Here is a 26,203-nt window from a genome sequence, read left to right on the forward strand (position 1 = left end):
GTGGAGGAACCAACAAGATCTTCTTACGGACTAGAGGGGAGTCGTGGGACTTGAGGAAAGTAATGTATGTTCTGGCATTTGGACTTGAACACCCGGGTTGAAGGGGTTGCTCTTTATTGACAAAGGGACATGTGCAGCGGGACGAGGGGTGGGGTGGGGTGGGCATGTCCTAATAAATCTGGGGTGCCCATTAGACATCCAAGTGGCAATGTCATGCAGGTAGCCAGAAGAAATGAATCTGGAGCTCATTTGGGATGTCTCCTTCAGAAATGCACATATGGAGAGACATCAGCTATAGGTGGCGTTGAGGTCACGGGACTGGATCAGCTCACCAGAAAGACAGTGGAGAGAGAGAGAGCTTGGACCCACCAGCCCCAAGCCCAGCGCAGCTAACATTAGAGGATGGATGAGGGAGGTGTTGGAACAGCCGGGTGGCTGCTGGCCCCACCTGGACTGGGACCTCATTCCAGACCATGGCCAGCTGTGCCTGCTCAGAGTTCATCTCCAAATCAGCCTATTCCTACCCTCAGTGTGCCCTCTGGTTTCTCCTTGCAAGATGTAGAGAGGAGTTAGCCGCTTACCTTGTCTTCATGGCTATGGGCAGAAAGAAGTTATTTCTCAGATAAAAAAATGAAAAGATTCCATAAGGAAATGGTGCATCTATTTTTTTTTTATCTTCCCCTTTAAAAAGTGAACCTCTCCTCACAGTCCACTCTATTTCATCTGTAAGCCTTCAGCTTTTCCCTGCCTGTGTAAGAAACATCTAAACAGGTTTCTTCTGTGCCCAGTGTGGTTACAAAGATAAAAGTTAAAAATTACAGAGAATCGTCTATTGGTTACCAGATGGTAAGGAGGGAGGGGAACGGTAGATAAGGGTAAATGAGGTCAAACATATGGTGATGAAAGGGAACTGACTCAAGGTGTTGAACACACCATGTGATAGATAGATGATGCTTTACAGAATTGTACACTTGAGACCTGTCGAATTGTACTAAACATTGTGAACCTTATAAATTTTAATTAAAAAAAATACATCCTGCCTTTTTCAGATCAGCAATTGGAAAACTAATTGAATATGTTAAAAAGCTGATAGTGCACTACTAAATAAATTTCAAATTTTTTTTCATTTACAGATTTGCATGCCTTACCTTCGAAACATGGCTAGCTTGAGTCTATTTAAAGTTTGCAGATTAATTTCAACATTTACTAGTATATAGACAAGATTAGCTACATAGTAGTAATTAATTACCCTTCACATTTGTCATTATTGTACTTTCGTACTTTTTTAAAACGAGGATTATGTCCCTTTAGTTTAGTTTCCAGAAAATTCTTTTGCCCCCTTTCTCGTCTTAGTCAAACGTGACCTTTTCATTCTGATTCTCTACTGTGAGGACCACTCCTCTCTCTGACTTCGTTTGAGATATAGAAATTATCGCTCTCCTCTACATATGAGGAAACACAGGGCCAGCACCTCTGTGTATTTACAACTGTAAATTGCCTGACAATCCTTCGTACTTTCGTCTATTGGAGAGGCACTTTGCTGTAGTGGTTTCGGAACCTCACATTGCCTGGGTTCACACACCAGTTTAGCCACTTAGTAAACTGGGTGACTTTTGCCATGTTATTTAACCTCTCTGAGCCTCAGTGTCCTCACACATAAAATAGGGATAATAAAATTGTTAACACCATTTGGTTGCCGAGGAGATTAAAAGAGCTAATATTTTTAAACTGCTTACTGCTGTGACCGGCACATACAGTACATATATTATTTGAAAACTGTCACTTATTGTCATCATCATCATCATCAAATACTCACTTTGTATTGCTTTGTGGGGTTTATGCTCCCGGGAGAAGATTTGATGTCTATACTTTGCCACTGGAGGTCTCTTTTGCATTTCCACCAACGTTTTCGCCCTGCACATGAGGAGAAACCCTTCTTAGCTGCTTGGTTGTCAGGTGCTGCCACGACTCAGGAGGGTAGAACGCTGTTTCCACTGCTGCACACTCAGATCCCAGACTAGAGGCGAGTTTTCCCGTGTCACGTTTCCCTGGGAATCCCCGTGCCCTTCTGTGTCAACCAGCTTTTCTTTGAAATCGCCCCCTAAAATGGTTTTTGTTTCTTCTTCCCAAGCCCAAATGCTTAAGGCTCTTTTCCAGGCCTGAACTACATTAGACCCCTCAGAATTGGGAAAGAGCGAACAGATGAAGTACTAATCCTGATCCCACTGTCATCTGCAAGTTTGGACCTGAAAAGGAGAGGGAGGAGTCAGGCTGCGGAGGAGTGGGAGGAGGAAACCGTAGTCGGGCTACTGATAAAATAATTATGACAATCGATAAAACATAAATACACAAAAACCACGTACTTGGCATGGAGATTCTCAAGCTTTGCTGTACCCTACAATCACCTGCAGGTCTTATAATAGTCTCCATGTTTCGGACACAACCCGGCCAATTACATCACTCTCAGAGGCAGGACCTAGGCATCCCTGGCAATAAAAAAAGCCATGCAGCCTCTCAAAGTGTGTTGTGTGATCCAGCAGCTTCAGCCTCTCCTGAGAGCTGGTTACAAGCACAATAGTCTTAAGCCCCAACCCAGTCCTACTGAATCAGGATCTACATTTCACAAGACTCCAGGTGGTGAATATGAACACTGAATTCTGAGAAGCACCCTTTAGCACTCTGGTTATTTACTAGGGCTGCAACTTGGAATCCGCTGGGGTGCTGGGAAATAACACAATGTCTCCATTTTAATTACTCCCTGTGCCACGCCTTTACTTAAACTGAACCGAATGTACTGTAACTTCAAGAACAGTTACTGAGTCAACTGTTATTGATCACTCACACTCACTCAGTCATATACTGTCCTTTTCCCAGTCTGCTTTTTTTTTCACAAACGTTTCGTTTGAAGTATTGATTGGCCAACTACTTCGTGCATACCAAATCTGGCCTTTTTATGCCTTTATAAACAAACATGTATTATAACACAGTTACTTAGCTAGTGTCACTCAGTTATATAACACAGCTAGTGTCCGTGGTTGCATTCGCACCACAAAAGCGGAGTTAGTAATTGCAAGGAAGACCATATGGCCTTCTAAGACCAAAGCATTTAAAGAAAATCTTTGTCAACTTATGTTTTATAGTAATTTTCCATGGGCCATGAATTCATTGAATGCTGTCAAATATGTTATTCTCTTTACCTGTCTTTATGCATCTAATTGTCTTTTTCTGTTTCCTTTTATTTTCTCTTACTTTCAATAAATATTCCAGAATGGTGTCGGTACTTATAAAATGTGTACACATCCCTAACTCTCATACTTACCAGAATTGCAGTTGTCACCTTCTAGGCTTATATTTGTGTATTTAAGCAAGTCAACCTGTAAACTTTTTTTGTGTCTTCAATTTTGCCTGTCCCTCAGTGTGCCTTTATTAATTGATGGTCATCAGTCATCCTGCTCCTGGGAGCATCAAAGTGGAACAATGCCTGACTAGCCTTTATGACTGATGGTTCATAATCACACATTCATCACAGAGGCTGTTTAAAGGGTACTTATTTTTAAGTTATTGCTATCTATTCCAATCATTTTTCTTCCTTGGAGGCACTTAAATTTCATTAATATGCAAAGCTACTGCCTTGCCTGAGAAGGAATAGACTCATTCCCTTTTATCTGTATTTCAACATTTATTTTTGTAATGTTGTTTTCACTTTACAATTTATTATATATATATTAATGATGTCACATGCAACAAAGAGATTTATTCTCTTTTTCTCCTGTGGAGTAATTCTCTGTGCATGATTTTTTTCTCCCAAAAGTTTAATTCTTCTACAAAGTTTATGGAGAAATAAAAGTTCCAATTTAAAATACATTTTAGAACTAGAAATCAAGAAATAAATTTCAATTAAAATATTTTAGAAAAGGATGGGCCGGCCGAGTGACTCAGTGGGTTAAGAGCTTGCTCAAGAGTGGAAGCTCTGAGCAACAGGGTAACTGGTTCGATTCCCACATGGGCCAGTGAGCTGTGCCCAAGCTGACCTGCCAACAGGTGGCACGATGGCTCAGCTGGTGAGAGCACGTGCTCCTAACAAGGTTGCCTGTTCGAGATGGTGGGCTATGCCTGCCCGCAACTAAAGACTGAACTTGGCACGTTGAACTGAGCTGCCGCCCGGGTGGCTTAGGGGATAGAGCACGTGCTCTTAACAACAAGGCTGCCGGTTCGACTCCCGCATGGGATGGTGGCTATGCCCACCCGCAACTAACTGAAGACAGCGACTGGACTTGGAGCTGAGCTTGCTGCACCCTCCACAACTAAGATTAAAGGACAAGTTGGCTGTTCCCCTCCTCCAATTCTCCAATACTGTTCCCCTCCTCCAATTCCCCAGTAAAATCTTTAAAAAAATATTCTAGGAAAGGAGCATTCATGCAGTTTTGAGTTTTTAGCCCAATAGCCATTCTTTCAACAAATTATATTGGGTTTTGTGAAGTGTTCTGTGCTATGCGTGGCACTAGGAATATAAGTTGACTAAGTCACAGTTCCTGCACACAAGTATGGTGGAAAAGATAAACACATAGATACCTCCAATCTATTCAGGTAAGATCTAAAAGTGGAGTAAACACAAAGTGCCAGGAGAGGAAAGCAGTTTACATTTTCCTGTGACTTAGGAAACATGCACTGTGGAGGTGACATTGAATTGAAAGAGGAATTGGAGTTCTACAAGTGGAGAAGATAGGAACTGTATTTTAACTATGCTTATTTGCTGCAGAGGAGCCAATAGAGAGTGAAAGGTTACAGATGCAGGAGTATAAGGGGATATACTGTAGTTAATGAAAGAAGACCTAGAGGAGGGGAGAGGTGGTGGATTTACCTTACACAGGAGGAAGAATAGGTTTTTTTTAAAGAAAGTCTACAAAAACTCTTCCTTTAAAGGTAATCACTTACTTACTAATTAACATCACCATTGGTCTTTTTTCAGTACTTGCCTTGCTTGATCATTCTGTAGTACTTAGTGTTGACTAGTCCTTCTTTGCCTTCCCTGTCTTTTCATGGTTTACCTATGATTTATCTATAGAGAAATATACAGACCTAACCACCCTCCTGGATTCTGTTGTTGGCCTCTGCGACTCTTATTATATATACACTCCCCCTAGAGTTCAGCCACATGCATGGTCAATCCTTTTCTCTCTCTCTCTCTGTCTCTCTTTCTCTCTACCTATCTCTCCTCCCCGCCCCCAGATGCTTCTCTTGACTATGAAACTTGCAAAGCTATCTGTAAACCATCTCCCTATGGACTCACCAAGTCTCCAAAATGAACTAATTATCCAGTCCCCAAACTCTCTCTAGATTTGCTGTACCTTCCCAGTCTCAGAAGTAATAAATTTCAGAGTCACTGTAGACTTCTGGCCTAACAATTTCCATAATGTTTGTACCTGTCAGGGTTCTTGGTGGCAAATCACAAAATTTGACTCTAGCTAATCAAAACAAAACAAAATTTAAGAAGGATGTCCACTAACATGTTGGGAAGGCTGTAGAACTTTGTTCAGAAAATGGGAAGCATCATATTAATATAGGGAAGGGACATGAGGAGTATTTTTACAGAAGAAGGAACTAGGAGGTTGGATTTCAAGCCTGCTGCCTGCATGCTCCAAGGCACAGAGCTCAGGCAGATTTTAATCACTCACACAGAACAGACCACCCAAAGGCAAAGAGATTCCATTATGGCCATTCCTGTAGTTAAGCCTACTACAAACAAGTCACAGGCTGTGCCTTACAGAAGTTAAAGACAAACCTGCCCCTATTCTTCTTGCATCTCACAGAAGGTAAAGATAAGCTTACCATTGTTCTTCTTTCCTCCTTTTCCCCATATCAATACATTTTTAATGGAAGCAGACAACCCATGTAAACCCTAGCCTGGCAGATTGAGGGGGTCTCACTTCCACTCCACTAGTGACTAGAGACCACCACTCTGTCTGTTGGGTGGCCTTTCCTTTCTTTTCTTACTTAATCTCTACTACATAAAACTTTCACTTTAAACTCTACATTGGCTTGCATTTGAACTCTCTCCTATGTAAAACCAAGAACATTCTTTGCCCAGGGTTTGAGTCCCCATTCCAGGGAATTCACCCACTCTAGCATCAATATGAAGTGAAGCCTTGTCTCCCACCTGTCTTGGCATTTTTCTTCAAACAGGAAGGGTGCTCAGATGTTGGGCTTCCCAAAATGATAAACACATAACCTAGTTTTTCTGGCCCACTTTTAGTAGATGCTGTTGGTGCTCTGCCCAGATCAACTTGATCAGCCAGGACATTCAAAACCACAGCTGCTTGTGAGTGCTGCAGCTGATGGCTTATGCCTTTGACCTTCTCAGAGGGATTGTCCTTGATTAACTGGGGCAGCCAATGACAAAGGAACAAAAGCCTGAGCATTTTGCCCAGTCTCTGCAGAGAGACTTATGTATGCTCCAGAATCTGTCTTGTGTTGAGCCAAGGTTAGACTTTGCCTAAGATCACATCCTTGCTTGGTTCCTTCTCCTGCCTTATCCTGTTTCAGGTTTCTCCTGAGTGCACTCTTTCAATAAAACCCTGTCTCAGACTCTGTTTCCAGGAAATCCAACCTAAGATCCATGCTTAAACAGAGTTGATTATCCTCTTTTTTTGTGTTACAACAACTCCTACTTCATTTCTTTTTTTTGTGGAGGGCAGTGTCACCGGCCCTCACATGTGGGATCCGAACCGGGGCCCTCTGGTGTCCCAAGCCAGCTCTTACCCATCGCGCCACTCGGCCGGCCCTTCATTTCTTTTTAATGGCACTTACCACTCTGTATGACATTTAAAAAAATTTTTTATTGGGGAACTGTGTGTTTTTCCAGGACCCATTAGCTCCAAGTCAAGCAGTTGTTTCAATCTAGTTGTGGAGGGCACAGCTCAGTGGCCCATGTGGGGATCGAACCGGTAACCTTGGTGTTATGTGCACTGTACTCTAACCAACTGAGCTAACCAGCTTCCCCTACATTTTTTTATATGCCTAATACCTTAATAGGCTATGGAATCCTTGAGTGCAGGGAATGTGTATTTTTTTTCTCTTTTTAAACCCTAGCATATATGTAATAAGCACTTTTAAAATGGTAAGCTGAATTTAATTGCCCATTTTGGACAGCCAGATCACAGTGGACTTAAGAATAAATAGAAGTGAGACAATGGAGACAATAAATATAGTGGTAGGCTATACTTTCCAATGTTTAAATGTGCCTCAGAATGTCATTAGTGGCTTATCTATTTTGTCCCTTTATTTGATTATGGATGAGACAGCAAAATCAAGTTTTCAGTAATTAGTCTCTGGCCAAAAGGGTTTCTTACAAGACATAAAGTTAATATACCTGGTTAATTTCCCAAATGGATCAGATATATACTTTCTTTCCTTGCTAGCTTCACTAATACCTACTCAGGAAGGATCTAGGTTTAAAACTTTTTGACTTAGCAATTTGTTCCATTTGAATATCTCAAAATAAGACTGCATGGCCAGGAGTAAGGATTTCACACATTGTTTTAGCATTTTTTTAAGATTTTTTTTTAAATTGGGGAATTGGGGGGATGAGAACAGTGCTGGGGAATTGGGGGGAAGGGGAACAGACAAGTTGCTGTTGTTTTTTGTTCTTCAGTCTAGTTGTGGAGGACGTTGCTTCACTGGCCCAAGTTGGCACCATCATTGCGCTCTTCCCGGGCGAGGCACATCAGTCGCCGGCTTCTGGACGGCCGCTCACTGCGGCTGCTGCCCGCTCACGCTGGCTGCAGGCTACACACGGTAGCCCATGGCAACCCACTGCAGCAGGGGCTGCAGCCTATGCCCAGGTTGAGCTGTTGTTCAGCATCTTAGCGTAGAGGGCAGTGTCACTGGCCCTCATATGTGGGATCCGAACCGGGGCCCTCTGGCGTCCCAAGCCAGTTCTTAACCATCGTGCCACTCGGCCGGCCCTTGTTTTAGCATTTTTGAAGCCTATATCCCTTATCACTCACCTACTATGCACAATTATTTCATATCTGGCAAATTATTCCAGTTGCCTCATCCATAACTGTTTGTGTATGGTGCATATGGGACACTCATCAAGTTTACTGGGCATTTATTATGTATAGAATACTGTGTAATCAATTTTGGGGGGCTAGAAGGTTGGCAAGAAAGAATAGAAAGTGTCTCTATGCTGAAGGAGCTTAAGCTAGTCAATCATGGCATACATACCCTAGGATCACTTAGAGTGAACCTCATCAACCAGTTTCAAATTAATTAATAATTAATGCTGAACCTGTAAGGTCCAAGAGGATATAGCATGATGGATTGATAAGTAAGCACCAGGTCAATCAAAAAGAAAGGTTTTTTGGAGGGAAATTTTCCTCAAGCGTGCATATGAACCTCATTTTAGAAGACACTTTTTCAATATTCCTGTATAGCTTATGTCCTCCTTCTCATTTCTACTCTAGAATTCTCAAGACATGATTCTGAACATGCTATAACCAAACACTGGAACAAATTGAGTGGGTGGTGACCAGTCTGTATTTTAAGCTGAGAATCTCACTGAGCTGTTGCCACATGGTGAGATGCTATTGGTCCAAGTTCTGGCTCTCATATTTATAAATTTATGGAATTCTTTTTCTCAATGAACCCAAGGTGAACAGGTGCTCCATGAGGAATTGGCAACCTTTTTCTGTAAGGTGTAAATATTTTAGAATTTAGAGACCAACAGTCTTTGTCACACTGTTCACTTCTGCTGTAGTAGTGTGAATGCAGTTACAGGCAATATGTAAATGAATGAATGTGACTGTGTTCCAATAAAACTTTACTATAAAATCAGGTGGCTGGCCAGATTTCACACACAGGTTATAGTTTGCCAATGCCTGTTCTAGATTACTCACACCAGCAATATTTCCAAGAGTCATTTAAACAGCCACAGATAGAACTCACATATAACCAGAACATATCACCTGTATAGAACATCCTATCACAAATTAGCCACTAATGTAACTAAACTACAAATCAGAAGGTTGCTTAGTAAACAATGGGTCAAGCAAATTAAATTGTTTTCTTAGTTTATGTTCTACCAAAAATGATCCTGAGGAAATGGTTTAAATGCAAGTATCTATTTGGCAGATAATCTCTGGAAATGACAGTAAGGAAGTAGAAAAATAAAACAGGGAAGGGAAGGAAGCCAGTAAAACTTGCATTGATGAGCAAGATGACTAAGGGCAACTAGAACATAAATTCCATAGAACATGCCTCAGGTTTATCCCACTAAGGAGGCTAGGGAGCTGGGATATTCATCCAGTAACTCTGACAGTCATTGGTTGAAGATTGCTTCTGAAATGGAGAGGACAGGGAGGGCTCCAGTGTCCAGAGAAAGGCTTTAAGTAGAGTTCAGATGCTAGCAGCTGGAAGATGGGCAGCATGTATGGCCATGGTAAATGTCAAAGGGGTATGGGTGGGGTACCAACAGCATCTGTTTTCTCCCAAATGATATTCATAATAAGGTAATATGAATTAATGAGTAAATTTTCTATTAAAGGAATTTTTCAGAATAAGTGAAACTGGTCCTGTAGAAACCAACAAACCTTCCTCTCCATGGTAGTAACGTATTTTAAACAACTAACCTTTTTTCTAAAATATTCCATAATTTATACAATCCTAACATGAAACATATTAAAATTGTCATAATTATAACTTATTTTTATTTGTTTATATTTTGTTTAATGGTTTCCTTTTTGAGAATTAAGGTAACATGAGACTTGCTGACCAGAAGTGGACCAATGATTGCTCCACCCTTGTTTGGCCTTGGTCTATGGGGGTTTACTGCACTATGTGCACTGTGATGCCATGTTTATTGTTAGAGAAGACCAAAGAGGGCCTGTGGAAATGGAGAAAGTGTATTAGCATTGGAAGTAGAAAAGTGAGCAATGAGGCAAGGGAACAAGCATCTGGGAAAATCAGAAGCATTGGGCGGGGGGAAGGGGGGGAAGTTGGACAGAGCAGGATGAGTAATAATCTTTGAAGCCTATGGGGAAAGGAAGTGATAGAAACAGACCTTTTCTGACTCCTTAAATCTATTTTTTTTCTATTTACTATTAATAACAATAGTGATGGTGATGGGAAGATTTAGGGTATTCATTCTGTTTATCCAGGGTTTGGGCTTTTGGCTTCTCTCTATTGCTCTTCACCAGAGACTGCATTTTCTTTCTATTGGGTTGGCTGCTTAGGCTTATAGTTCTTCTTAGAGGGACTATCAGCTTCCGGTCACCTGTAACCTATTCTAGGAGGACCCAGGATAAATTCCATGGTCACAGCTAAATGTAAGCATAAGAAGGATCACAACTTTGTTCTTTGTCAGGTCATGTGGACCCTTGGGGGTTCACTAACCAGGTAGAGTTACTCTGGGAGCAACTATGGCAAAATAGAGTGGGTATGTACTCTCTGGGTCCACACTCCAGTTATGGAACATAATCTCATAAAAGAAGGAACTCCATAATGCTGGCATATTCAGAGCAAAATAATTCTTTTTGGAAGCCAACCAACAATATAAACCTAGCAGTTGAGAGCATAGGTTTCGGCATCCTGCAGACCTGAGGTAGACTACTGTATCAGTTACTTAGCTCGCTGCATGGTATAGTCATCCAGACATAAATGTCGATACTTCATTGAGTATCTTATGAGGAATCCATTCTCGCAAAAGCATTTGAGGGCAATCTAAAACTTTCTTAAGATTCCACAGTGGAGACCAAAAGGAATTTACATCATACTAACCAAAACAATCAACTTTAAAAATCTCTCTTTGACATTTGTATTCTTTCAAGTCCTTTCTTAGCCTTCCTGGCGCAATGATTTTCTCTCTGTCCTTCCTCGATACAAGGCCCAGTGTCACTGACTCCATGCTCCTCATCCTCGCCCATACTCATTCTCTCTTCCATCTTTCTATGCAGTTAATGTGCCTCCAGCTTAGCAACATAAAGACTTCCCCAGTTAACAGGAACCATCCACCTTGGAAAGTGAGTGGGATTATGTGTTACTGGTCACAAGGAGTAGGGGAAATTATTTCTTATGCATCATTTCCGTAAATGACTTTTCTTAATTGCTATATTTGTTTTCTGTATTTCCACTTCATTCCCTAAGAAAGAAACACATGGGAGATACATTTCCAGTTTCTCTCTCCTCCCTTCTCCACTCCCCGCCAGGGGTGATGGAGTAACTTTTTGGATCATAGACGCTAGGAAAAGGAATAGAGTAGGTGTCTGTGGCAACCATGGAGGTGTGGCACTTGGATCACCCTTCAAGGAAGAAGTTTCCATTCAGTTGCAGTGAGTGAAGTTAGTTGACATCCTCCAGATTCTGAAGGCCATGTTCTTCTCGGGCAGCCCTAACCAATGACTGAATATAGAAGGATTGTTAAGACCTGGCCATTTCTTCCCAATGTGGTATCCCTTTAATAAACATTGTTTGCTGTGGGGTTCCCCAATGGGTTGGTTGAGATTTTGTCAAATCTACATTGAGATCCCAGTCTCTCCTTATCCAATTCTGCTTCCTTCCCCATTTTATCTTTCACAGGCTTTACCCCCTATAAAGCTTCTTGCACTCCTAACTGTGTCTCAGAGCCGGCCTCCCAGAAGACAGACTAACACTGTGAGGCTCTATAGTTCCTCAATCTCTCTTTCTACCCTATTGCTTCCTTAAAGATTTGCAGATATAAAAATAGAACATCTGTACCATAAGCATGAGGCTTTCTTAGAATGTTAGTGTGTGGGTGTATATGCATAGTGGTGGAATTGGTCGGTCCTATATAGGCTGTTCAGAAAGGAGCTTTAGCAGCTAGGCTTTAGGGTACCAGTCTTCTCATAATTCCTGTCTTTGGGAACTACCCTACATACAGACTTGGCTTAAGTGTTGGTCTACGCAGCCAAATTTGTACTATGGCACCTTTACATTCCTTCCAAGATGCCTGGCCCAGCTTGCATCACTCACTGTTGATGTCCCATTCATAGCCCTTCAAACTCACCCAGGAGATTGTCTGCAGCTTCAGTGTATGGTTACTTGTTCTCATATTCACCAGAGGCTTCTTACCTCAAGGGACTGTATTTCACTCACTAAGGCTGTTCTCTAACTACAGGAGTACACTAGGTCTGCTTGTGGGGCAGGGCAGAAGTGCCAGGGAATTTAATGTCCTCAGAGTGACTCCTAATTAATGAAGGACAGGAGTTGGTGGATACAGCCTCAATTTCCTCACTCCCTTGGAAGGACAATTCTTCAGAATGATCCATACACCCTCTCAGAGAGTCCCCAGTAAAATTGAGCTTCATAGCAATAACCCACTTATTAATATATCTTTTATTGAATTTCCTCCCTTTCTGTCTCTTTTCTCCTCTCCGTGCTCCCTGGCATCACTATGAAAATAAACTACTCCCACCCAAATGTATTTCTCACTATCTGCTTTTGGGAAAACTCAAACTTAGACACCACCCCTGGCCCTATCAGATTTCCTTCCGGGAATTGGAAGAATGAGTGAGTTGGTTAGAAAACAGAAACAAGCGGACATGTGGAGTACAGCCGAGTCACAGAAATAGTGGAGCTTTATGGTGAAGAGCTAGGAACTCTTACAATGACTATCTCCAGAAAGGCCTTGAATACAGAACCCCTCTCTAGTTCTAACTCCTAGGAGACCCAGTCACATGTCCATGAGCTTGCCTGCTGCTAGTTTAATTATGCTTCTGTTCCTTGGAAGCTAAATAGTTTTGACTCAACCAGAAGGTCAAATGAATTTCAGCTTGCTCGAAATACGTCTCTTTATAGCAGAATATTGTCATGTGTAACGGAGAAACTGAGGCAGCAAGCAGGTTCATCATTAATGATAATCCTTCTTAATCATAACATTCTAAAACATGAGAAAAAGCTCTGGTCCCAACAACAACTCATTATTAAATTATTTTGAAGTTTGGAAGGTAGGACTGAAAACATTTCCATAGAGAGCTACTTGGTTCATTTTGTTTTATTTGGTTTTTGTTAGTTTCTGATCAGGCCCTACAGAGGGTGGAGTATATTTTTGAAGGTCCAAGTTCCCATGTGACTTCACTTTTTTTAGACAGCCCAGTGATCAAGAATGAATATTTCTGCCAAGTCAAAATTTTAAAGCATTATTCCAACTTAGTAAAAGGAAATGCAGGGGATGGGAATAGGTAGCAGGTAAGATCTCCATCAGAGTGAGATTGCGCCCCTGAGGAAGATGACCACAACCATGTTTTTCAAGATCCCTTCTATTCAGCTAATTACCTCAGCAAAGGAGAGAGCAGGGAAATTAAGTGGGGGAAAAAGAGGTCCCTGCAGTCATAGTTGGAGCCATGGGAAATACATTGCCTATTCCATAAGTAAGCCCAAATAGATAAAGTCAGGCTTGTTAAGCCAATATCTCTGCAACCAATCAATAAAGGGCTCAGTTTATGTAGCCCATGGTTTCATCTAGCTCTTGTGCTTTTGGATTTTGAGATAATGCTTTGTGAGTTCTCTTCCTCTAACAGGATATCTACGCAATATTGGCTTCCTAGGAAAGAGGCTCAGCAGGTCCCATCAAGGGTTGACATGCAAGCACTGCAAACTGTAGGGCCTGGCAGGAGAAGGAGGGCAAGAGACACTGTAAAGCTGAGATCCTTGGTGTGGACCCTCAGCGGCAGGGCTGAATCACACTGGCTGGCACTATATGGAACCATACTTAACCCTTTCTCATGTCAAGTTTTATCTGATGCAGGTCCCAGACAGATCTTAGGTATCTCCTGCCACACAGACTTTCTTACTCCTTATGCTATGCTGAAAATACCCTACTAAAAACCTGAAAGACCCTACTTAACCAAATGTCAAAGATGTTGTTACCAATAATGGATAAACCAACATCATGTGCCTCCTGATGTGATGTTCCAAGAAGGAAACAAAGCCATTTTTGTAGCATTTCTGCCAGAAGAGTACATAAATCAAATCTAATCTTGAGGATATGCATACATCAGATAAACCGAAACTGAGAAACTCCTACAAAACCGCTGGCCTATATAAGAATGCCCATGTAGGGCCGGCTGAGTGGCTCAGTTGGTTAAGAGTTTACTCAAGAGTGCGAGCTCTAGGGCCAGCCGAGTGGCTCAGTTGGTTAAGAGCTCGCTCAAGAGTTTGAGCTCTGAGCAACAGTGGTTCGATGCCCGGCCCGAGCTGAGCAGCTGCTGAGCTGCCAACAGGTGGCAGGATGGCTCAGCTAAAAGAAAAAAAAAAGAATGCCCATGTCATGGAAGACAAAGGGAAGCTAGAGAGACATGACAACTAAATGCAATATATAAACCTGGATTGGATCTATGGGGGAAAAAAGAATTGCCAGAAAGGCATATTTGCAATCATTATGAGAATTGAATATGGATGGACTGTATATTATATAGTAAATAGCATTGTACCAATATTAAATTTCTCAAACTTGATAATTGTCCTATGGTTTTGTAAGAGAATTTCTTTATTCATAGACTATATATCTATATCTATATCTATATCTATATCTATATAGTGAAGTTAACCTCATCCATCTGCCTGTTCAACCTGAAATAATTCAGTGTGTGTGTGTGTGTGTGTGTGTGTGTGTGTGTGTGTGTGTACACATATAATACAGATATGGAAAAATGTTAACAATTGATATATCTAGATAAAAGGTAAATGTAGGTAGTTATTTATACTATATATGCAATTCTTCCATGAATTTAAAACCATTTCCCAATAAAAAATTTTAAATGCCACTTATTTATTATTTTATTAAAATAACATAAAGGGTTTTTAAAAAAAATACCCTGATGCCACAGTAAAGTGGAGAGAAAAGAGCTCATTACTACTAGCTCCACCAACTGAGCACTGTGGGATAAAGTCACTAAATCACTCCTAGACTCAGTTTTTTGTTTTTTTGTTTTTTTTAGCTGAGCCATCCTGCTACCTATTGGCAGCTTAGCGGCTGCTCAGCTCGGGCTGGCCTCGAATCGCTGTTGCTCAGAGCTCAAACTCTTGAGCGAGCTCTTAACCAACTGAGCCACTCGGCCGGCCCTCTAGACTCAGTTTTTTTATAAAAAGAAAGAGCTGGTCTGGATAGTCTCCAAGGTGATTTCTTGTTCTCACACTTTGCAGGACTTCTCTTTCCACATTTTATTCTAATGACACCAAGTCATAAACTCTTTTTCAAGTGTATTTATTCTTTATTGATTCATTTAAATATAGCAGCCTTCTTCCTGAAAGCAAAGCCACAAACTGGCAACAATGACCAGTTTCAATATATATGTCTGGAAATGCAATGTAATGCATCTTAGAATAGAATTGTACTAACAGGAAGTATAATTAATTCAGAGGCCTTCTTATAGAGTAAACCCAGGTTTTTGGTATAGGTTCATTTTACCCAGTGTCAAGGGAATACAACTGAGGCATATATAGAACATCAACACATCTGACACCTTTTAACAGGAGAGATGAAGTTTATATTCCAAGTAAATAAAGAAATGGTAAAAAAAAAAAAGAATAACTTCATCAACAGATTATGACATTATCTGTTGGGAATACTAGACTGACTCCTAATGATGCAGTATAAGTCCGACAGCTAGCTGTAAAAGCAATGAATCTGAGCAAACATTGATTATGAAGTGTTCTTGGCTTAAACCTGGACTTAACCATCCTGCTGACCTAAGCAAAATCCATGCAGTAAATTGCTTCAGGAGGCATAAGGATCCAGAAAACTCTGCTTTTAAAGGGTAAAGCATCATTTTTATTTTGAGACCTACTTTCAGGTGCTAAATTAAATTTTAGATGGCCTCAGCTATTTTTCTGTCTCTAAAAGACCCAACTCATAAATTTGTCATTTCTCCAGTTTCAGAAAGCTGGCAATGGGAGTCTTTCCTCAGATGAATCCCAAACCTCATTCATCTTGGTTAGCTAATTACAGTCATTATCATGAAAAATACTAGGTCACATTAGTTTCTTTTTTTTTTCTTTTTGCAGAAGAGAGTAATATAGGAATGTTTAGCCTGCTCATTTCATATTCAGCAACTAAAGCTGGCTTTTATTGCTTGGCTGTGACATTGGTAGAGGTCAACTGCAAAGCAAGTAGCAGGCAGGATAGAGTAATTTTTGTCAGAAATGTGATAACTGCGTAGTGTTAGAGCACTGTTTTTTCCTTCAACACAAATGCACTGAACCAAACTGCCCCAGCTCTGTCACTTTGGAAGATGACTTGGCTTCTCTGACTCCAAAGTGTTCTATCTGTAAAATGGGGATATGATTTTATTTCTTGAAGATCAACGACATAACTATCTTCTTGGGATAACAGTGTTCTTACTTCAGAAGGAAGTGTGAATCTGGAAATGTGTGACCTTCCTTTTGCTTCTTCTGAAAGCTCCACTGAAACAATAGGAAAGGAAATGTTTTTAAGACAGAAACCTGAAAGGATTAGTGCAATAGGAGATGACAACAGCAACAACATTTAGAAACAGGAAAGCAGGAAATGACCTAGAAAACCTGAGAAATCTGAATCCTAAATTGGCAGCACGAAAAGCTGAAAAATGATCTCACATATCCCGTAGCACCTTGAGAAGCTTAGGAATTGGTGATAACAACTAACACGAGCAGTTGGGGTGAGGGGGGACTGAAAGCAGGAGGATAAGGTGAAATTCTATTTATGAAGCATTTAGAGTCCAGATCCCCTACTTCACTAGGTGCAGTATTTGATCACCCTGCACACTCTGGCAGCAACTATGGGTTGACCTTTGGAGAGAATAAAACAGGGGACTTTTGGACTGGAGAACATCAGGTAGAGTTGAGGTCAGGAGTGCTCTATGAAAAATAGGACATAAGTAAACATTTATATGCTGAATTTGATAAGCCACTTTTCCTAGCCCTCTTCTTCTACTCAGACCCTATAGCAATGGCAGCCAGACTCGTGCCTTCCATGCAGGTTATAGCATAATCTTTTGTAGATGTAGACATCAGATGTTGCCCCAAGGGAATATGTCAGCTACAGCACCACATTACCATGTCACCAACACTCAACAAAACCCACCTACTACCATAGAGCTTCCAGGCAGCCTTTTAGTAGTTCATTCTTAAGTGTGAACAGACAAACTAAAGAGAGCAATCTTCTCATGAAAGCCTCTAAGTTGAAAGAATGAGGCCAAATGATAAAAAATAAACATACAAACAGAAAAAGGAGTGGGGGGAGGAACTGAATTTGCAAGGAGAAGAAAACTTTAAAGAAGAGAATTTCATTACTGTCCTCAGAGAGAAAAGTGAATATTGCATCCATAAAATAAGAAGAGGGTGCTAGTAAAAGGACCATTCAAAGAACTAAAAAAAAAGTATTTTAGAGATGAAAATTATGATAGAGAAATAATATGTTTGGAATATAAAGTTGAAGAAATTTTCTAAAAAGTAGAGCAAGAAGACAAAGGGATAGTGTGGATAAGATAAGAAAATTAAAGGACCAATCCAGATAGTCCAACATCCAATTAATAGGAATTATAGAAACACAGAACAAAGAAAATGGAGAGGTAGAGATTATTAAAGAACTAGCAATAAAATGTCCTATAACTGAAGGATGTGAGTTTTCAGTTTAAAGGGTCTATCAAGTGCCCAGCAAAATTTCTAAAACTATCTACACCAAGACATATCATTGTTACCGGCCAACCAAGCAGTACTCCCACCACTGAGAAACTTTTAAGTGTTATTTCCTATAGAAATGTTAAGTATAGAAATGTTAAATCTCCTCCCTAGTTTTTTAGTTTCTTAGCCCCTGGCTTTGATTACTCTTCTCATCAGTCTGTGAATCCTAGGCTATAGATTGCTCCTAGCCTGAATCCTAGAATTCTCCTATCCCCCTGCTTTTTGATTACTTTGTAAATAAGTTTCTGAATCCTAAACAATAGAAGTCTCCTATTCCTGCTTCAGATAACTACTTGAAAGCCTGTGACTTCCTACTATCTCCCAGGCCAGTAAACTAAATGCCAAACCCATTCTGGGCCCAGACAATTGGCGCCACCTGAGTGACGGGGCTGAATGACCACAGGCTTCTTGAGAGCTAACAGATTTATTAATTAAAATCTATTTTTCCTCATTCAGGGACCTTGGGGATACAGATGACACCCCAACAAGATTGTCAGTTGTAACTAAAGAAGCGAGACCCCTTCTTCTCTTATGAGATCAGCTAGGGCGAGAGTTCTGTGAATCCTCCAATAGGCAGGGACAGCTCTATGCCCCTGCCCAGCAGGAAGCAGATACAGACGGAAAGACCTCCTGTCCCTCAACTTTCCATAGAGATTTTATGAGGATCATGTCTCTCAAGGGGAAAACAAGGCAGGTAGTTAGAGGCAGGCATTGGGTCTCTGCATTCCTACACGTCCAACTGAGTGCAACCTCTAAGGGGACATGCCCTCTCCACCCAAAATTCCCCTTTGTATTGTAATTACCTACCCCTGGGGGAAAACAAATGGGCACAAAATACCCAACTAGATCAGACTAGTCACTGGCACCTGCGCAGTACCTCTTGTCAATCACAGGTGTCAATCAAGTGGTCCGATGCCCTTAGGGGAACAGCCCATTCTAGAGAAAGGGGATAAAAACCCCAAGTCCTGGGAAGTCCGCCCTGCTCTTTTTGACCGCTTCTTCTCTTTTTTAACCCCTTCCTCCCTTTTTTGAGCCTTTTGAGTCTCGCCTTTGTGCGTGGCCCGCTCCAAACTGTTTGGAATGTAATTTCTCTTCTAATAAGGGGCCCTTGAGCCATTCTCTACTGCTCGGGGCTACTTCTACTTCTTTGAAATGTACTGTCTCTTCAAATAAACCGCCTTTTCAGTACTTTACTCGGGCATCTCGTTCAATTCTTTGCTTGAGTTGCCAAGGACCTGGACTTTGCGCCGAGAAGGGTCCACTCTCTGACAACATCATTACTAATTTTTAGAACCCTAGGGACAAAGAGATAATTCTACTTGCTTCCAGAGAGAGGAAAAATTGTTCATATTCACAACGCCATAGATTAGAATGACTTCAGTCCTTTTAACATCAGCCCCGTAGCTAGAAGGCAATGGGGAAATGCCTTCAAGATTCTAAGGGAAAATGATTCCTAAGCTAGAATTCTATTTAATTATCAATGAAGTATCAGAATAGAATACAAATATTTTCATATAAGCAGAGTCCCCCAAAATTTGCTACTTTTAAGTCCTTTCCCAGACCTACTAGATGAGCTCCATCAAAATAAGAGAATAAATCAAGGAAAATGAATGTAAGGAAGCCAAGAAACAGTGGATGCAACTAAGAAGCCACAGAAATTCACAGGCCGAAGGGTGAGGCAAGATCATAGAATGGCTGCTGTGCATGAGAAGAGGCCCAGCAGTCCAAGTTGGAGGTAGTCAGTAGACTTTAGAGAGGTTACTCAAGATGTTGAAAAGGAGAGAACACCTGATATATCAAAGGCATTAAGAGGAGACTTAGACAACTAATGGAAAGTTGAGGGGTTGAGTTGGTAATAAGAATGTAGAAAATTAAGCAAGCAAACAATGACAATGATTAACTCCAGGGAAAATAAAAAATTGTGCAAAAAAGGAAAAATAACCACAGTATTGTATGGTGCTCAGCTGTGAATTTTATTTACATAGTCAATGAAGACCTTGAACTCACCAAATTATGATATAACTATATGAAGATGGTAGATGATGGGTGCACATGTGTGGTAGGGGCTAGAAGGATGAAAGTGAGCTAAATCCTCAGTTTCGCTAATGGGGAGTCAATAGATAATGGTGAAAACTGAAAAAAGAAAGTGATAAGCAAGTTATTTAAAGATATCAAACTAACTGAAATAATTGAAAATTGTTGCTGTTGGAAGGGGAAATAATTTGACTTTTTACACTGTGTGCAAATATAGCTTTGATATAAATAAAAACTCAGTAAGAAGAAAGAAAGAGGACATCAATAAAAGTAACAATAATTAAAGCACATCAAATATGTTTAAATTTATGCCAGGAAAACAACTTATTATTTTGAAAGTTGGAAAATAAAAGAAAAGAATCAAGCATTTATCTTGCCTTTCCTATATACACTGTATGTCAATGTAATCAAATAGTTGATGAAGGAAATGTTCTGTTATTAGAAATATTCCAGCAATAAATAAAGAAGGAATGATAGAGTTAGAATATTACCATTTTGTGACCCTAATGATATAATGAATTTGGCAAGTGATCATCAGTGTCTGCTAACTGCACAAAAAGCGAGAAAATCAGACATGATGAGTCTCATGATGGAAGTACAGAACCCACCTATAAGGCGTTCTTGCCAAAAATTGAACTCAAGCAAACCAAACCACTAGAGAAATGTGAACACTAATGATATTGAAGGAATTGTTATTTAACTATATATCAACGACATTAAGGTTATTTTTTCTAAGTGTTCTTATGTTTTAGCAGAGGGGTTCTCAAACTTGAATGTACATCAGCATAAAAGGGAGGATAATTAAAAACAGATTGCTGAGCCCTCATCTCCAGAGTTTCAAATTTGGTAGATCTTTGGGAGAGCCTGAGAATTTGTATTTCTGACTAGTTTGCAGGTGATGCTGAAGCTGTTGATATGGGGATCATAAACTGAGAACCACAGTTTTAGAGATACATTCTGAAGTATTTACAGATATAATTATATGTTTGAGATTTGCTTCAAAATAATCTGAGAGGGAGAGAAAGCTGTAGGAAGGGGGTATCACAACATAAAGATAATCCATGACTTGGCAATTGTGGAAACTGGAATAGTAAAACATAGAGGTTCATTATATTTTTCTGTTTACTTTTGTAATATTATAATAACTATGTATAGTGTCAGATGCATAACAGACTTATTGGGGTTATCACTTTGTGAGATATATAAATGTCTAATCCCGGGCCGACTGAGTGACTCATTGGTTAAGAGTTGGCTTGGGAGTGCAAGCTCTGAGCAGCAGGGCCACCGGTTCAGATCCCACATGGGCCAGTGACACTGCACCGTCTACATTTAAGATGGTGAACAACAGCTCGACCTGCAGCTGGGCTGCAGTGAGTCGCCAGCGACGGTATAGGCTACAGTGGGGCTGCATTGGGTTGCCGTAAGATACTGTGAGTGGCCGGCAGTCAGCATGAGCTGCCGTGAGCCGCTGTGAGTGGCTGTCCAATGGCCAGCGACCGATCTACCTCAGCCGGGAAGAGCTCAATGATCACAATACCAACATGGGCCAGTGAAGTGACATCCTCCACAACTAGACTGATGAACAAAAGGACAGCAACTTGTCTGTTCCCCTTCCCCGATTTCCCAATAAAATCTTTAAAAAATAAAAAAATATATATAAAAGAAATGTCTAATCCCTATGTTGTTTTGAAAAACTAATGAAAAAATAGATTAAAAAATGTCTATTCATGAACACCACAAAACATTGGCAAGTCAAGACATAGACCGTGAACAGGTTTTTGTAACACATATAACTAACAGGATTAGTTATCAGAATATGTTAAAAGATACTATAAATCAATCTAAGAAAGACAACCCAATCAAAAATAGGCAAAGGATATGAAAAAGCAATTCATAGACTAAGAAAACTCATTAACCAATGAACAAAGTAATGATGTAATAACCTAGAAGATGAATATTAAAGCAACCATGAGATACCATTTTACATCCATCAGATTGACCAAAAATAAAAAGTTTAATAACACCATGGATCGATGAGAATGTAAACCAATGCAACCTCTCAGTTATTTCTGGTAGGGATTGTAAATTGCCTCAACCATTTCGGTTTAAAATTTGGCACTCTCTGGTAAATGTATAACATGCCTATAAATTATGACCCAGCAATTCCAATCCTAGGTATACTCCTTAAAGAAACTCTTATACAGAGAAATGAGTTGACATTTACAGCATTCTTTTAGTAAGCAAAAGAATAAAACAGCTCTAATATTCATTGATGCAAAATGGATAAGTATATTGTGGTATAGCAAGAACAGACAATGAAATACTATACAGCAATGAAAAATGAATGAACTGGAGTTACATATATCAATAGAGATAGATTTCAAAAACCTGTGTTGATCAGAAAAGTAAGTTACAGAGTGTATGTACAGTATGATACCATTGTAGTTTATCAACATGTAAAAATATATATACAAATACATATACTATATAATTTATATATACGCCAGGGGTGCCAAAAAATGTATACAAGTGGACACTTAGGTCAATGTTGTTCAAACAGTAGTTAACTGCAATCAGAAGTGTCTGGGCGCTGATGGCAACCACTTTGAGCATCTCTTGAGCATCTCTTGTAATTGCAGAAGTCAAACGTGACTTGTATTCATCTTCTGTTATGGGTATACATGTATATTGAATATTACAATTTTAATACAGCTTTTCTTTCTTAAAATGTGTATACATTTTTGGCACCCTTTGTATATATATGGCATACATAGAGTAGAAAATATGAATGGAAATAATAAATACCAAATTGAGGTTGTGATACTCTCTAGAGTGGGAAGATACATAATGTCCAATAAGGATATAGTCTTAAAATCATCCAACTAAAAATAATAGTAAGGGAATGATGATAACCCCATTTTCAAAGTCTCATCACTGATTACTTTATGTACATAAAGTATTCAGGGAGTTTTAGTGAAGTGATAAAGCCACCCACTGCTAGCCTGAGTAAATTGTAACATGCCACCACTAGAATCCTATCAAACTAAATAATGAGAGTTACTGTTCAATTATTGCAGCAATAAGAAAGATGATTATTCCCTCTTCAGACAACTTAGAGCAAAGCTGATTGTACCTTCTCTGCCAAAGTCTATTTCATCGTTTGGCTTGAGCTATTTTAAATATCTATTGGGTCTTGAGCAATTTCTATATATCTCTTTGGCAGCAGTCCCAACATCCAAATTAGCAACTAGATGTATGAATAACCAAGTAAGATAAGAAATTGCTGTGTGCTTTTAAGGCAAGCCCCATTTGTCCAAAGAGAAGGTAAAACCCAACCCACTAACAATAACAAAAGCATTTCTGTATCATAGCTTAGTTGTAGTCATTTATAATTACATAATTTTCATATTGAGAATTCACAATTTGTCTTTGCTTTTAGAAATAAGAGAGTGTGGCAGTATAGTAAAAATTACTTAATCAAATTATTTAAGTTCTGCTGTGACATATACTATCATTAACCACTACCAAAGAAGGCGGAAGGATATTATGTTCCATATTGACTTACAAAAAAAAATCCAAAATGAAATACTAGAGAAGTAACAGTAGAGGAATGTAGGCATTAAAAAAATATACTTTTAAGGTATTTTTAAGAAAAAAAAATACAGCACTGTCACAGTTTTGTAAAAATCAAGAGACCCTGTATAAATGAATACAAAATTGTGAAAGGAAATATATTAAAATGTTATATTTCTCTACATGTTGGGTTATTGGTTATATTTTTCATATTTTTTACCATGAGCACACATTGGTTTTCTAAATGGTAAAATATTTTTAATAAGAATTCAAGGGCGGGCCGAGTGGCACGGTGGTTAAGAGCTGGCTTGGGACGCCAGAGGGCCCTGATACGGACCCACATATGAGGGCCTGTGACACTGCCCTCTACAGCTAAGATGCTGAACAACAGCTCAACCTGGAGCTGGGCTGCCATGAGTTGCTGGCTACGGAGTAGGCTGCAGCCCCTGCTGCAGTGGGTTGCTATGGGCTACCGTGTGTAGCCAGCAGCCAGCGTGAGCGGTCAGCAGCCAGCATGAGCAGCCAGCAGCTACCGTGAGTGGCCGTCCAGAAGCCAGCGGCTGATCTGCGTCATTTCGGAAGAGCGCAATGATGGTGCCAACTTGGGCCAGTGAAGCAACAACGTCCTCCACAACTAGACTGAAGAACAAAAACGACAGCAACTTGTCTGTTTCCCTTCCCCCAATTCCCCAATAAAAATCTTTAAAAAAAAAGAATTCAGTATTATAATGTATGTAACTGTTTAAAGGACAGACTTTCAATCCTAATTGCTGAGTTATTAATAGAAATGATTGACTATTGCAATATGAAACTTCATTTACATGTCTTGGTAATTTTTGTTTAAATATGTTAAGTATTCTATTCCAATGAGAAGTGATAGTTCGTCCACTCCACAAAATCATCTCTTCAACAATTTTTTTTCTCCTCTGAACTGTGCTTTGTTGAGATGTCAGAAACACCCTTTAATCATTTACCTGTGCATTTAAAAGTAACAATGGGGGTTCTCAATCTTTGCTGCTTATTGAAGTCACTTTGGGAAGTTTAAACAATTCCAATGCTCAGGCCACACCCGACACAGAAATCAAAATTCATGCGGGTGGAATCCAGGCATGAGTAGTGTGTAAAACTTTCCAGGTCATTCCAATGTGCAGCCAGTGCTGAGAATTAGTGAATTCGTGTCTTATTACTCACAGTGTGGTCCATGACCAGAAGCATCCACATTACCTGAGAATTTAACAGAAGTACAGAATCTTGGGGCCCACCCCAGACCTAGTAAATCAGAATCTGCATTTTAACAAGATCCTTAGATTATTCACATGCATGTTAAAGGTTGAGAAGTTCTGTTCTAGAGTCCTCAGAAGAATGATCGAAGTTAATAAGACCAAGGTCATAAGTGTGACCCATGTTCCAACTAGTAGTTTGGCTGTATTTGAGGTAGGTAGTCACTAACGTTTGTGTTTAACATTTTCTGATTTTAAGGTCATGTGTGTTGATAGTCTTTTGTGTCCATGGGTTGATGTAATGACTACCCAAACAAAGTAAAGGATGTTTCTGTTCCTTGTTAAGAGTTCCTTATTACTCCCAGGAAATCATTTACTGGTAATGATTACTCTGACACCATTTACGAACTTCATTACACGAGACTTTTCACAATCAGATTCCACCTACTTCATTCAGTCGTATTTCTGCTGGACCCCAAAGTGTTTCACACATCCATGATGATTCACATTGCACAGAGGAAGCCCTCAGTAAATGTTAGCTAGATATTATTATTATTATTTCTGCCTTCAAATGGGCAATCTTCCTGGCTAAAATGTCCATTTCCCTCCTTCCTCACCTGGCAAATGCAGACTTAGCATTCAAATACTGATTCCCTGTGTAGCCTCGCCCTAAATGCCCTCAGGTGAGGAGTCCCTCCAGCATGTGGCCTTCTGGGAAGATGCTTCATCTGCTGTAAGGCTGAAGGTCCTCCTACTCTGTATACTCCTTCAGCAGAAGGACTAGATGTTCTTGAACTCCAAGGGCTCCTAGGCCCTCCATAAATATGTATATAGTGAATCAATAATTAAAAAGAAAGAAACATCTCCCCTCATGGAGATTTGCCAAGTGCACGGCAGCGGTTCTATTCCAGCAGAATAGAAAACCATTAGAAAGCATCTGGTTTCGAAAATGATAGGGTTAAGAGATCTATTTTTATAAGGCACTTACTGTTTAAAGGAAAATATTTAAATAATGCGTTCTTGAAAGCCTTGAACTATAGTCTCCTATTTCATATATAAGCCTTCCAAGGAAAATTTCATATTATGAGAATTGGACTTCTATCTGTTCTTTGTGCATTAATTAATTCATTCACTTATTCATTCAACAATATGTCATTTTAAATATCTACTCTGAGACATTATATGTTTTAAGTGCCCACAGGAGGAAATAAAAATATGAATGTATCACCCCTTCACAGGATTAAGTAGAAATACCATCATCATATCATAATGTTTTATAATAGGAAGTGATGTATATCTTGCAATTAGGCAAAATATCCCACACTTGCTGTAGAGGATGCAAGGATCCCATTTTATGGGCTTCTGTGTGTTCCTGCCTCAACTTCGGTGTACTTTCAACAACCAGGCCAACACCTGCAGCTCTTTTTCAGGAGGAGGACTCCTCTTAGACTACTGGAACTGCTTTGCAATGATTACAGATGTGGAAATATGAAAACACAGCTTACACTCCAGAGTTCCCTCGTAGAAATAGGTTGAAGCTACCCTCTACGACAGCGGTTCTCAACCTTCCTAATGCCATGACCCCTTAATACAGTTCCTCATGTGGTGGTGACCCCCAACCATAAAATTATTTTCGTTGCTACTCTATAACTGTCATTTTGCTACTGTTATGAATCGTAATGTAAATATCTTTTTGTTTT

Source organism: Hipposideros armiger, unplaced genomic scaffold (assembly GCF_001890085.2).
Source record: "Hipposideros armiger isolate ML-2016 unplaced genomic scaffold, ASM189008v1 scaffold_1149, whole genome shotgun sequence".
In the NCBI taxonomy this organism is placed as follows: Eukaryota; Metazoa; Chordata; class Mammalia; order Chiroptera; family Hipposideridae; genus Hipposideros; species Hipposideros armiger.